Genomic DNA, 15,794 nt, shown 5'->3' with positions numbered 1-15,794 from the left:
TATATATAAAAATCTTTAATTGTACTTATGTGTGCCTCAACTGATGGTTAACCATCTTAAAGATGGATGAAGGCCTTATCAAACTCTGAAGATTTTTTGACCTGTCCATTGCGTTTACGGCTTTTCAGCCAATTTTAGGGAAATTATGCTGAAAAATGAATTGTTTTACTCACAGATTTTCACAGATTTGATGGGGTGACCGTCTCCAATACCCAAGTGAAGATTTTGACCTTTCTTCACACTGGAAGGAATGGAATATTTAATGACTGACACTTCTAAAACTGTTTGCAACCATCCATTCTTCAAATGGACACGGTTGTAATAACATTTGCCTGTCATCTTTGGCTCTCCAAATTTCTTGATAAAGATCTTTGAGGTAGAGAGAAAACAAAAGGGGTGACAAAAGGATCCATGATTGACAGAGTTACTGATATCTACTTTTTTGCTTATGTTTCCTTTTCGATATAATCTCACCTGAAAGGTGTTTCTGGTTTACAATAATTGAGTTTGGGACAAGAGACCCCAATCAGTACCCAGATTTGACCGTTTTTCAAAGAGCTAGTGTCTTGGGACCAGGTCGAATGCTGATGAGAAATATAAATATGCCACAAAAAGGGGTATTTTCCTTAGCTGTCCTAAACTTCTGAATTATGTGCAAAAATGTACAGATCTGATAAATTGTTGAAAACCCTCCTCTGAACCCTCCTTGGGTGGTGAGAATTTTTTATCATTCATGACATTCTCATTTAGTATTTTGAGAAGCAGATTTGAGAAAAATATTACAGTCCGTGTAAATTAAGCTGATTTGCCTATAGGACTTTTGATCATTTTTGTGTCCCATCTTTTATAATGCTACAATGATGCTCTTGTGCAAATAATTTGGGCAGTGGTTCGTGGAGATTATCTCTTGAAAGATTTTTAGAAGTATTTCAGACCACTAATCTGGAAAAGTCAGAAACGCCTCTTTTATTGCTTCCTTCACTTTATTTCGTAAAGACCTTGGTCTATATGTTGTCTTAGTTTGCTCTATGCTAATTTCTCCAGGTGTGCCATGCATGACGTGTGTATATGTGCGCTGTACTAGCATGCACAGCTGTTTCTTCGATGCGTTTGCTGCTGCTGCCTATAGTGTTACGGCAGGCGCGCAACACCCATTGGACTCACAGGGCTTCAGCCCCCCCCCCCCCGTCGTGTGTGGCAGCCCGGGATGAGACACCTTCCCGGGCAAAAAAGCAGCCGCACCCGAGCACTTCACAGGTCTTTAAAAGACCATTTGCATGTTAATGAGGCCTCTCTGTTGTTTCACCCCTTCTAAGAGCCCCTGCAGCCCCACTCTGCCTATTGCTCACCCCTTCTAAGAGCCCCTGCAGCTCCACTCTGCCTATTGCTTAAAGTTCAGCCCCCCCCGAAAGTTTTGCTCAGCCCCCCCCGTAATTTGGCTCTAGTTGCGCCTCTGTGTTACGGTACCTGCCGGTGGATAATGGAAAAAAACCCTACAGAAGAGTAATAGTAACCAGAAAGGCATTTTAATCTTTGTTTCTTCCTTGATTTAAGACTAACCCCTCCGAGAATAAGTTTCATTTTGAAACCGTGCAATGTGTTTGAGGACTAGAGTATGACCATTTTGCTTGGACAGTTTTGAATTTGACCTTCTCTGTCTGCTAAGGAAAGTTTTCCAGCGGTCCCTCGAGATCTTCCTAATTGGTATGTTTAAAACGAGCAGGATTCAAGTGTGTTACCGAAATAGCCTTCCACGAATTGAGAATAATATGGAATTTTGCATTTTCAATGTGCAACTGGTGGAAGAAACCCGATGCAGCTAACTCACCTTTTTGATCTTTTGCTTTGCCAATGTTTTTTTTTATTAATGCTGTGGACCACTGGCTAAAATATATATATAAAAAAACCTGTACAAAAAAGAGCGATGATGTGTACCGGCACATATATGTGTGCACCTCGTGAATCAATGGCAGCCGAGCGTGATGACGTATGCACGTACATTGCGTCATGATGTGGCCACCATTTTTTTTTGTATTTACCTTCCCAAATTATCAAATGCGGTGGATTTAAAAAATAAATAAAACAAAAGCGTTTTTTTCCAAAGCAGAGCGACTAAGCAGCAAATGGCTGTTGTTGGACCCTCCAAAGAAAAAAATATATATGTTTGTAAGTATGTGTATATAATGTTTTTAAGGACTGACGGGGAGGAATGGGGAGCAACAGCTCATTTTACCTGGTTCCCTGTGCACAGTTTAAAAAAAAAAAAACATACTTTAATGAAAGGGCAAGTGTACATTGAACCCTCTAATTTTTACATTTTGTATATTTTTGCTAGTTTTTTGCGTATTGCAAATGTTTGCAACAATAAAGTAAGTTGCATGTTTGACGAGCCCTGACCCATTGCTTTTGCTCATGCTTGTTTATTTTTTCAAGAAATAGTTAACTTAATATGTATAGATAAAGTCTATACAGCAGGTAAAAATATTTCCTTATTTATAATCGAAAATTATTTTAATTCAAAATTGGCAAATATACGAGTCTGACTCCAAGGAGGTGCTGTCATGGATGAACTATTTTTTTGGGACAGCTTCATGAAAATTCATCATATTCCGCCAAAGTTATTGTGGAAGCAAATAATATAATTCCTATGGAAGCTCTGACCTAACTATAATGCGACAGTAAAATCAATTTAAAAAACCTACACTTCACGCACATGATTACAACATTGGGCCAATTTCGTTTCTATTATTAATTAGCAAACTTTAGGAGAAGTTGTTTTTTAAACCACTCCAGCAATTTGTCAGACAACAATACTTTGGAAAGTTTCAACGCTGAATTCTGGACAGTATACAGTACAGAACTGGCGATTCTATTTGTTTTCGATGTGCTTTAACACCAGGTAGAAAATGGGGATGTTAGAGCACTGGTACTTTCAGACATGTCAACAGCCTTCAATATTATGAATCCTTTTAACCTGAAAAAACCCTTGATGATTTCATTCCAGAACAAAAAGCATTTGAACTGCGGTTTACCCATGGGTCAGTCCTGTCCCCACTGCTTTTTAGTCCATCCTTCTACAACATCTAGGAGTCTGTTTCTATATTTATGTGGAAAGCTCTTGTATTATATTTAGGGCCTGCTTGAGAGTTTGGCAGTTGAAGGAAAGGAAAGGCAGACACGGTGGTGGAGGACTGTATTCTGCCTGCCACAGTTCGAGATGTCCATTGGCTCCACAACATCTCTATACAGTGGCAGGAAGCACCGCCATGCTGCATCCTGTCAATGTAGGACAAGTTTTTTTTTTTTTTTAAAACAAACTCTCAAAGTGGAAGTTCGTTCTTGAAAATTGAAAAAAACCTAATGACCCCCACACCATGGTAGTTTTCCCCCATGGTTTTAGGGCTTCATTTTTATACTGCCCCTCAATGCTAAGATATATCTGGTGGTGATGGACAGGTAAAAAAACAAACAAACAAAAAAAAACACCCAACCCCCTACTTTAAATAGGGTGACATGGCTTACCTCCGTCTGCGTAAACGTGATGGTCTGCCCACTTCTGAATCAGGCAGGCGAACCAAGAGTTTGGCAAAGCGGGTACTCCGACGTTGCTACAGAGTACCTTCTATGCCAAGCTTTGACTGCCAAGTAGTTTGTTTAATCCAAGTGCAAATATGAACCTTGCTCAAAATAAACAACTTTGACTAACTACCTTACTTTAACATGCTAGTGGATGGTTTTTAACTTCCTGAATATAAATTCTACCAAAATTGAAGTGTTGCTAATGCTAAAAGAATCTTCTTGCTGGCTCCGTGCTTGCTCGTCTACATGTATGCATCCTCCTCCATCTCCACCTAAGGACATAGGTTGTCTGGGAATCCATCGTAGCACCAATCTGTTACTCGAAACACAAGTGACAAAATTGCCCGGCATGTGCTCTGGCCAACTCAAAATCTTGAATAAACTTTTATCTTGCATCCACGTAACTGCCACATAACAGTAGTCAAGATCTTGATTCAATCTAGATTGGATTACACTACAGACATTTATTTAGCCATTTCACAGGTGGACTGGGATCTGGGGACATTAATATTAGTTTACAGATAGGAAAGTAACTTCACAATATTGCTGCTTGGACTTCAAAAGTAATCCAAGGCAAACCTAGGGCCCACTTCTCTGGGACTCGCAGTGCTTGACTAGGACTACGAGGTCCTAGGCAGAAGGACCCTGCGTGGTCTCTCACCTATTGCCACAACCAACTTCCATGTTCAATGAAAACATGCTAAAGTCAAACCCATCCTCAAGAAGTCTGCCGACTGGTATTCAGGAAGGAACTTGAGATCTGGCTGTTCGACTGAGCCTCCGCAGCAAGATCTTCAACACCTGGATACCCTCACAGGTGATTAGCCGTGCTTTACAAGCCATGATTGATTTACCCATGAACCAGCACTTTGAGTCTTGCAGTGCTTTATCAAGAATGTGAGGTTCAGCGCTGCAAGGCACATGGGACGGCCCATCCTCCCCAGGACCTTGCAGCATTGGGCGATAGCTGGGAATCTGTGATGATCAGAATCAATCCCTATTTTCTAAAAGTGAAGAACGGGCTCCACTCTCACCCACCCTATCCCTAGAGCGCAAAGCCACACATCAATTACTTAGTAGGGCACTTACTGTGCTTCTTGTTTTACCAGGAAGATGTTTATGTGGAGGTTACCAAAAATCTGAGTTAATTTTGAGTTTTCATCCCATTACACCATGTCCAAATCTGACCCCTATTCTTTTTATCAGATAAAGCATGTGGTATACTGGGAAAGTTGTATGTCTTAAAACAAGTAGTCTTGTGCTGCCATCCTGTTTCTTTTACTTGACAAAATGTGTTCTTGCCCATATTGTGCTCGTCCTGGACCTTTTTCTCCTTATCTGTCATTACCTCATGTGCTGACTGGCCATTATCTGAATCTAAAGGTTTTAGGGTGGGTGCTGTTTGTTCATAGCGGTCTTTCTTAGTGTTTACATTCCAGTTTTTTAGCAGTCCTAAAGGTAAGCAATTTAATAAAGTAGCCTGTGTGCATCACTTCCTAGGGTACAAGTTCTCCCTCCCAACTACCATTTTACAAAATGCTTGCCCCCTCTCACTTCTGCACAGCGGCTGTTCCCAGAGTGTGTGTTAGGACAACCCACCGAGCTGGGCTGCTCCAGGCTTCCCAGCTAAACAGTTTGTTTTACATCCCCTATTGGTTAGCCTGCATCCCTGCATCAGTCGCATCGCAAGCAAAAAATGTGGACGTTTGGCATCCAACAGGAACTTGATGCAGCACAAACTTCTAAAATAAAGAACAAGAATGTATGGACTTCAATTGCTCTGGTTCCCTGCATACATTATCTTGGGGACAGCAGATTGCCTCTTGCCCTTTATATTCAGTCAGGTCTTGGCAGATTTCCTTCTTGTTTGGTGCAGCCAAGCAGGCTATCCTGAGCCTCTGGGGTAAAGAAACCCACCTACTTCTAGAAACTAGTTATACCGTGTTTGACACATGTTTAGGAAGGAGACAATTTCATTGAGGCTTGCAGTCAGAGGAGAAAGCTTTCAATCTCTTTGGAAAGCATACCTAAGCACACAGTTGACAGAATTTTTAGAGGTTACATGCCCCTAATACTCAGTGCTTAATTTGTAAAATATAAAGTGCAGGTGCTAACATTTTTTAGGAGGCCACACCCACTTCCCTGGGCTCCACCCTCTTCAACCAGTGTCTCCACCTACTTACTCTAGTTGCCTCACCCACATCCTCAACTGGCACTTCTGACTCTCAAGTACCAGAAAACTAGCATATGGTGGCAAAGGTTCATGTAGTGGACCCTGGACAGATGCAATGTGGTAGCTTCCATGCAAGCCAGTGGCTGAAGTGAAGCAGCATGACAGTAGCAACTATTGGGTCTTCTACAGTTCCTATCCTAAAGGAATGTAAGGGAACCAATGTTGAAAAGGAGATGCCTTTTTACTTTTTTAGGTCGGTATTACATGCTATCCCCACTTGAAAGGTCTATCTCTTTGTTTCACAGAATGTCAGCACTTCATGTGGATCTTCGGTGAGCAGCTCGCTGCTCAGTAAACACTATGGTTCCTCATGGGTTTGCACCTCAATTTAAGACCATTCTAGTCAGCTGGTCATTCGTCTTGTATGATGTGGAAAGTCCACTATGTCGCAGTTAACTGAATGAAGTCAAGTGGGGTATTGGTGTTCTCAGCTTTGTGGGCAGCTTGCGGTCTATAATTGCAAGCACGAGCAGGGTTTAACAAATCAACCCGCACATCTCAATTGCTTCTTATTGGAGCAAAAAAAAATTAAAGAGATGGAAGTACCCAAAAATTAATTAAATATAGATTTTTAAAGCGTTCTCTTAACAAAAAGTGTGCATCCACAACCTAGAGATGGAGGAGGAAGGAAGTCATTGAACAAGAACATTAGAACAAGCATTTGCAATGCAATAGGTCTCGCATTTACGTGAGTTTGAGCTATTGACATTGTAAATGACAATGCCTTTTATTTTTGTTTCTGTTTTTAAAACATAAAAGGCATTGTTATTTACAATGCCAATAGCTCAAACTCGCGTAAATGCGAGACCTATTGCATTGCAAATGCTTGTTTTATTTGTGTTTGCTTTAAAGTGCTCGTGCTTCCAATTGACCCTCAGATGCAATGAAGAGACAGCCGAGGGGCTAAGAGAACAACAATATGGTGTCAGTCACGGAGGTAAAAGGGTGCGTGACGCCACTTCATCTAACCCTGGCATTTTGGTGAATAGATGTGTATCAGAGACTCAGTGATGCAGCGTGAAGGGAAGCTCGGCTGTTATGTGCCTTGGTCTTCGCCTGTACTCACTGCACTGACAACCATAAGCTCTGAGTGAGACAGCTCATCACAAAAACACACATGCCACTGAATCATAACAGGCATAAAAACAAAGAGACAAGTAAGGGTGAAGCAAACCAAGCAATGCAGCTGAGACACAGTCAACGACTGACAGTGAAGGGCGAAGGGACAGAAAGGTGGCGGGCAGAGGCAGACACGAAAGAGACATCCAGTCTGAAGATCACACAGGGGAGAGGAGAAAAAGATCAACCAGCCAAGGAAGCAGTGGAGGCAGCAACAGACCGGGTGAGATGGGCTGGAAGGACACAAGGAGACTAGAAAACAGGGACAGACGGAACCCTGCTGACAAAGGCAGGGGGAGGGGAAGGGACGATCAGAGGCAGTGAGTACTGGACACAAGGAGCAAACAAGACTCACATGACAAACAAGTGAAAGTGATCGCGATCGCGATCAAACATCAAAGCGGCCGTGCGGCCGCGACAGTGAAAGCAAATGGTGTGCAGGCTGCCAAATGGTGCACGCGCCCGGCGCACATGCACGGTATTTGGAGGCCTGAAAGCACTTGTTTGCACTTCCAGATCCCCCATTTACAAAAGATCTTGCGAGAGCAGCGCTAAAGCGCTGTCTCAGGCGAGACCTAAAAAGCCAGCAGCTAGTAGTCCAAATGAGGGTAAAAAGTGGGGCAGGGTCCTGCAAAAATCCTGTTTACTTCCAACCACTCAGTCAACATTAGGCCTTGATGCATGGAACATAAGCTGCAAGACCAGCACTTCAAAGATGCAAAGTGGAGCTATGTGTTATATGACATCTTATGCATTCCAGTCTTTTTTTCTCAGTTTTATTCATGCATTTCAGGAAGGCTGCAGTTTTGTTTTAACACTGCAAATATACATTTCTATATACCAGTGTTATTAGCTATAAAGCCAGAACTGACTGATGTCTACAGTGATATGGTGCCACTTTGTAGCAACAGCTACACTGTCATGTAGCACAAGCCTGGACAGGCCTTGCCAGGCACCAGGCGTGTTGCTGGGAGCCTTCAAAGGGTGGGACCGGTTTTGACGCTGGGAGACGGTGTTTAGGTTGGCCACCAGCAAGCCTCTACACTCGCTTATGCCTGGGTAGACATTATCACTAGAAGCCAAGTCACAAGGAGTTTAGTCATGAGCCGCAGAATCTGACAGTCAATTTATACATATATAAAAAAAAAATTAAAAAAAAACTCTGCGGCAGATTGTCAAGTAAGTTTTAAAACTCCTTTGTGGCTAACTGAAATGTCACAAGCGGACTGGATTTAAAAATAACACATGGTCGTCAGGCACCTGATGCAGAGCCTTCTGTGTACGCGTAAAGTTCTGTGGTATAATAGCAGAAAGATGATTATTGGGGTCAATTAACCTGCTGGAGAGATCTATATATACTTTTGTCCCAACTTTGGGATAACCTAATTAACTTTGTTATCTGGCACCAAGGTATTGGGCTTCACCTAGTACCAAGCCAGGCGGAATCTGGAACAAATTGAGTGCTACTAGCTCTTTAAGTGAGGCAGATTATGTCCAACCCCGCTAGAACTGATAATAAGAGTACTCTCCCTCACCCTGTTGGTTAACACGCGGTCTTATAAAATGCAAAATGTTCACCATTTTCTACGAGCAGTGGGCAGAGTGGTCCAATAAAATATGCCTGTGCCGATTTTGGTTCCCTGTACGGGCCTGGTGTTGCACTGCTGTACTGAGTTACTCTGAGCGGTCAGCTCCCGGTATCAGCCAGCAACTGACAAACCTCGAACCCCCATCCCAAGCATATGAACTAAGAACACAACAACTAATTATAGAGGCACCACACTACATAAAAACGAATAAGATCTTCAAAAGGAGAGAGAAATCCTGAGTCACTCGAGAACCCTGTATTGTAAATATTTGATTAAGTTTCTACACAGACATCAATGAATTAATCAGGTTGAGGAAATTGTAACCAACTTCACACAAACTACAGTTATTGGAAACGGCACACATAAGAAAACTGAAAACTTGGCAACCCTAAATCCCCTACACCGTAAGAGCACTAACAACAGTCGGGGAGTTCCATAAAGACGAATTTCCTTCAGGAAATCAAAATCATTCCGCAATTCTAGTGTATTTTAAGAGGCACTTTAATTTGAGTAACAAAAACTTACACCCACTCCCCTTGGAGTTTGGCAATCCAGTCTAAAACTAATGTATAACATATAGGTAGACGAGAACACCACCGCCCTGTTCTACTAAACACCTCAGGTTCCTTCTTAAAGGTACTACGAATACTGCCCTCCTGCACCAATGACGACAGCTGTCCCTGTCTCCTTGCTGTCACTCACCCCTAGCAAGCAGACCTTCAGCTCGCGCAGGGCCATGGTGGGCGGTGGCTCCCCTTCTGTTCCCATCTGTTTACCTTTTAGTCCAAATCCAAACGCATCCCGACGTCTACCGCCATCATGGAAGAAGGATGCACACACACACCATGTCACGTGACCCCTCCCCCTTTTGTCATTCCCAAAGTAGTGCAGATCCTGTCACGTGACTTCACTCTACAGTCACTGTCTAGAGATCACTCCGGCTAATTAAGGCCTCAAGAACTGAGGATAGTGGTTCAATACGCGGCAATGGCCTTGATTTAGGAATAGGGAAAGAAGAGATAGGCGTGAGTTACAGCACTTCTCTTCGAATGTTCCGCCCACAATCGAGCAGATGAAAGCAGGTTTATGAAAGAGGCTTGAATACTGAAAAATACAAATTGTAAGGAAAAAAATCACGGACAACGGTCTGTCCGTGTAAACTAACAGATAGACGGTCACCCTAGCCAAGCTACTTAAATCAAAACATGCCGCGATTTCCGGATATAGAACGTAGTGCAAATGCTTCTGCTGCCATTCCTTTGTCAGAACAAGAAACAGACGGGGGCATAGGGTTAAAACAAAAAGCAGCGCCTACGTATAAGGGAAATGGACTGAAAGACAATGCCTTTAAGCTGTCACGAAGAACCTCAAACAAGCTGGCGCAGCAATGCATGTAAAGGTTTTCTCTTCAAGACAGGGTCTGAGAGAGGGAGGGGTCGGGTGAGTCTCAGACAAACGCTGGGCGAGAAGGGAGGGGGGAATGCCAGCAACAGAGGAGCCCGCGAAAGTGAAAGTGATCGTGTTTACGATCGCTACGGAGGAAAGACACATGGCGCTGCGCACGTGCACGTTCACGTGCACTGTAGCTTTAGGCCACGGCAGCACTTTGAAAAGCCTACATATAAAATGTCTCTTCGAGCCTTTGGCTCACGAGACCTAAAAAGGAATGAAAGCAGTGCAAATCCAAATTCAAACGAGAGTAATTAAAACAAATATATGCCGTTTAGTTTGGCTATTAGAGTTATTATCAGTCTATAATATAGCTTTAAAAAGAGACATTGCACTTAGTAACATCGTGCTTGGAGGCCCTGAGCTCCCTTACCTCCCCTCTACTGTGAGGCACTCCCTTTTCACAGCGTCTTTCGGTCATCATTTTGAAAGACATCCAGGAAAACTTTGTGGCTAGACCTCTGGATTCAAAACCGTGAAAACCACCTTCCAAAGCTTGTGTGTTGGGCGAGGCAGCCTTAGAGCACATGGTTAGGAGCTCTGCATGGGTTTAATGCATGAAGCTGATGTTCACAGGTCTGAGAGTGATGCTCGTACCTGAGAGCATTGTTCATGTGGGGGAAAGATGATAATGTGTATTAGCGACTGTAGCTCTGAGCTTTGACCAGGAACACGCACAGTGCAGGCCTGTGGTGATTTCATGCTCCTGCTTCATAGTGCAAATATGCTCTGCTCCCGCAGAGGAGCAAAATAAACTCATCGGGACCACGCGCCTGACGGCGCTGATGCTGTCCGTTTGGTCTGCTCCCCAAGGCTGAACACCTCTCACAGACACAGCTACTCCTAGTCACAGCCTTGCCCACTGACTCCTCCCTCCCGGGGATAGCAAAAGTGATACATGATGCAGTTTGCCTCAGTGCTTAATTTGTAAAACAGTATGGCCTGGTGCGCTAAGTTTTGCCCAAATCCTGTAGGTGGCAGTATGAATATTGGGGATGCCGCATAGCAATGCTAAGTATTCTTCATTCCACATCATGCCTATTTCGTCAAGCACAAGTCACCCTTTTCCCTGAACTCGTGCACATTCTTTTTTGTTACTGCTTTCTTCCTGTGTCACCGTTTTTCCCTATTTCTCTTCCTCTTTCTTTCCCCTTTTCATGTTTTTGTCTCTCTGCTTTGGCTGAAAGTCCGATTAAGAAAAATAGGTAACGGTCCCCAAATATAAGTGCTGGTGGGCCCCACCTGCAACAGCCAGTTCAAATTAAGCACTGGGAAAGCATATGTAATCTACCTTTCCATTGCGGTCAAGGGCACCAACTTCCCAACTAGGTTTAGGCTCCACACTAACCAGTACTTATATTCATATATACCCAGAATGTGCCAGCGCTCATAGAGTTAACACATATAAACTCAGTAACAGTCGGTTTTGGTGAAATGGAGAAGCATGTGAAAAGCCAAACATTGCCATACAGTAGATAAAGCAGTAAATGTAGGCACTAAAAAACAGAAGCTGCACTGTCTGAAATTAAAGACAGGAGCAATTTCAGGAACTCACTATGGCTGCACTTTCAGGTAAATTGGAAATTGTGCACAAAGGCACGTGGGCTAACTGCAGTCTCACTTAAACTGGCTGCACTTGTAGGCGGTGGAGCACTTCTCCATCACAAGTGAATGAAACGTACACAGGCACTGCATATCTATCCACTAGTGTCAGATCACAAACAGAAAAAAAAGACGCTTCAATGTAAAGGAAATACCAGGCTGTGGATTAATCTGCAGTTTATAGCACCTTATAGGCAGAGGAATGCACTTTCAAGCATTTTGACCTAATCACAAGCCTTGCTAATGGTTTTGTTCTTTTTACAGACTTACGTAGATAATTTCTCCACATAACATTACAGATACACAGAATAGGCCAATCAAGAAGGGAACGATGACTTATTTATTTTTATACTTTACACGCAAACTGCAAACATCAAAATGGTAAACAGAAGTAAAGTGAAAACTGAGGCCCTGACTCGACTGTTTTATCAGATGAAGGTTAATAAAGAGTTAATGAATATACCCTGTAGGAGTTAGGAAGGAGGAAACGTCTGGATGATGAGTTTTAAAATAATTTATACGTTTAGCTTACCTTTGTGTACAGCCAAACTAAACGAGACAAGCAGACTGGCTAAAATGAGGGTGAACGCCTGGGTGAAGTGGCGGCCTTCGGAGCTCATGGTGATGAAGCCCAACCCCCGTAATGGGATCTCCACTGCTCCGAAGATCACCTGCACCAGATATATATCAACGCGGAAATTCTGGAAGTCCATAACGAGGGCAAAGAAGGCAAAGCTGCTGGGAAATACGTGTGGGGGGGGGAGAGTCGAAAGAGTCCCATCAACATGCTCTGGTTTAAAACGCACATTTTGTCAAATGAGTCACAAGAAACTGCAACAGGCTTATTCTGAACGGGACAGCAGACTTGATGGGAGGCCCAGGCCACCAGCATAGAAAAGGTCAAAATAATTACATATGGCCGGCTTCAGCTGGACTCAGTTGAGTGCGTGCGAGATGTTTATTAAGAATGGCACACATTTGTAATTCACTCACATTGAGTTTGCGCAGTTACATGAACTTTCCCAGCCTGCCTCACAACCAGCTCACCCATCAGCCCGCCCCCTAACCACAATTATCGAGTGGGAATGACATGCTCCTGAGTGAAAGGCATGAATGAACTGCTCACATCACGAGCGTGATGCAGTCATGCCTGGAGATGGGTGGGCCATTCGCTGGAGACATGCCTGGAAGACATCCGAAGCGACGGTCACGGAGATCAAGACAGGTGCGTTTATTTTTTCTGAAACTGGGGCCCCCCGCCCAAGGGGAAAATTCAATGTTAAATACGTGCCGGTGCTAAGCACCGGAAAGCACCGGCACAAATTAAGCACTGCTAATACTTCTTAAAATTTCTGCGATGAGCCCCAAGAGCCCACAAACCTGTAGATGGGGCTGACCCACATTAAGAGACGGCAATTGGGTTTAGTTAGGCATGTTAAGAATACATGAGTGGGAGGAAGGTGTAAGGGGATGGGGACATTGGGAAGTCTGGTGTCTGGTTTTTATTGTTTTCCTTTTTTTCTCTTCTCTTTATTTCAACCCCTTTTATAGCTACTTAGCTACGTCCCCGGTTGGGGACGTACGCAATGCACTTACATTGTCTGCTGTTCATTTTTCCCCTACTGATCCATGGATGTAGGCGGGGTATGTTTATTTAAAAATTTGAATAAACACGGTTAATTCTAAAATGGAGAAAATTCCTGCACCTTGCCTCCCTACTTTGGTAGGCCTCTGAGCACTCAATCATGGCTGTGACGTCCAGGAGAAGAGGGCCGTGGTGTCGTAGTGGTGCCATGGACACCAGTGAATCAAGGGAAAGGTGCCACTCGTCCTCCTTGTCCCGTGGCTGGACATAAAATACATCCATAATTTGAGTAAATTGAGTTCATAACACCCCTGGGTTCAAGTGCCATTGTACCTGATGCACTATTCATAGCTACCACCCTGAGAGGCACCTTGCCGCAGTGGTCCAGTAGAATACAGCCATCATTTGGGTACCTTACACCCAGAGCTCCATTGCCACTACACTTGCTGTACTATTAGCTTCACCCCTGCATGCAGTCTCATTCCCTGAGCTTCACAGCTTTGGACCTGTGATGCAAGCCTTTGCCCCTGTCCTTTAGGCCTCACAGCAAAGCACGATGACTGTGAGACCCAGGGGAAGGGTGCCAGTGGCATATGCATGGTGCATTGAGCCCAGGGCAGTACGGTCCCATGGTCCTGGGCTTCATGTCTATGGTCTAAAGTTGCAAGGCCCATGGCATGTGGTCCCATTGCCGTGGGCCTCATATCTATGGTCTGGTACTGCAAGTCTCAGAGGAGAGTCGTCTCCTTCCCTGTGCCTCGCATACATGATCCCCAGCCATCTCTACAAGAGCAAAGTAGGGTGGCCAATTTCCCATGATCACATCAGAGAACAGTTTATGCCGTTGCACGTGCAGAGACATCAGAAGATGTTTGTTGGGGAGCTAGGGGTTTTTGGAGTTTCATTTTAAACCCCTTCTTCTAAAAAGGGCCATATTAAAAGATAATCCATCTGGAGAGTGAGATCTGAAAGAAACACGTTAGTTAGATTCCTCACCTTAGAATATCCCCAGGCGTCAGACTGGATCCGGAAAATTTTTCGTCAGCAATACCCCTTGCGCGTCGCTAGGCATCGTCTGCGGCTCCGCGTCCGTCGTCGGCGTCGTGCGCCGGAATGACGTCGTCGGAGTACTTAGACGCCGCCCTCGCGCGCTGACGTCAGTTCTTCTTTTTTCCGTGCCAGTAAGCGCCGATCCGGGAGAGCTACCCCTTTAGTCAATTTTCGACTAACTTTTTCGACTCTTTTTGGTCACTTCTCGACTCTGGTGCCGGTAGGATGCCTGGTTTCAACGCCTGCGACGACTGTCACCGACTGATGTCGGTGACCGATCATCACCGCCGGTGCCTGTACTGCTTGGGCCTCGACCACGACACGGAGTCGTGCTCCAATTGTATGGCCCTGACCTCGACAGCTAGGCGGGAGCGGTCCCGCAAGCTTCTCGAGCTTCGCCACTCGGCTCCATGCCCCTCTCGATCCCGGTCCAGGAGAAGGTCCAAGGATCGGTCGCAGAGCCGCCCTCGACATTGTCGCTCGTCTGGCTCAAAGTCTTCACTCCAAGAAGTCCAAGAGGCGACACCGCTCTTCAGACTCCCCTCGCCGATTGCGCGACTCGGCCGAGGGTCCGGGTGGTTCCACCCCCGCGGCTCCGTGGGAGCCGCAGGCACGGCGCAAGTCCTCATACCCGCCGGTCCCTGGGACTGACGCGACGCCGGCGGAGGTCAGTGCCTTCCTCTCGGCCATGAGGAGCCTAGCCCCGCCGTTGACGCCCGCTGGCGCACCTTCGGGCCCCGCGGACTCGACTGGGTGACCTCGCGTGCCGGCGGCTCCGGCCCCGGTGCCGTTGGAGGCTCCGGCCCCGACACCGCAGGTCCCCGAGGGGCCCGAGCCTGGACCCCCGTCGATGCCGGTCGACCTCGTTACGCCTCCTCCGCCGGCGTCGACACTGGTGCCACCTCCGACGCCGACTCCGGTCGACGCCGATCCCCGGTTCAGCCCCTGTCCGGTCCCGACGCCGATGCGACGCAGCCCGACGCCGCATCCGACGCCGCTAGAGACACATATCGTCTATCGACCGGCTCCGATCATTCCTCCTGTTTACCAGGAATCGGATGACGGGGGCGAATGGGAGGGGTCTGAGGACCCTATGGCCCTTCAGGGGCAACTTTATCAGGACTGGGCAGATGAACTGGGGGAGGTCAGGGGATTGGATACCTCACCGGACACTGAATTCATCTCTCCTCCGACTGTGGCTTCGGAGGAGGGTGCAGCTTTTTCTGTGGTGCTGCGCAAGGCGGCCGCGGCCCTTGGGCGTGAGCTGCCTGCCGTGGCTGTGAGGACTAACATCCTCACTGAGGTGCTTCAGTCTGCCGCATGCTCCACTGAGCCTCTGCTGCAATTCAATGAGGCCCTCACTGACGTTCTGCAGGGCACCTGGTCCAAGCCCTCCACAGTCCCTCCTGTGGATAGGAACGTTGCCAGGCGCCACCGCCCTGCTCCGGGCGACCCCAGTTTTCTGTCCCAACACCCCACCCCCGAGAGTCTGGTTATCCAGGCCTCTACCTCCCAATCCTCCTTCCCGTCCGCTCCTCCGGACCGGGAGTCCAAGAGACTGGAACAGTTCGGTAAGAAGCTGTTCTCC

The sequence above is a fragment of the Triturus cristatus genome, chromosome 1_1 (assembly GCF_964204655.1).
Source record: "Triturus cristatus chromosome 1_1, aTriCri1.1, whole genome shotgun sequence".
In the NCBI taxonomy this organism is placed as follows: domain Eukaryota; kingdom Metazoa; phylum Chordata; class Amphibia; order Caudata; family Salamandridae; genus Triturus; species Triturus cristatus.
Note: the sequence above shows the minus strand (reverse complement) of the source record.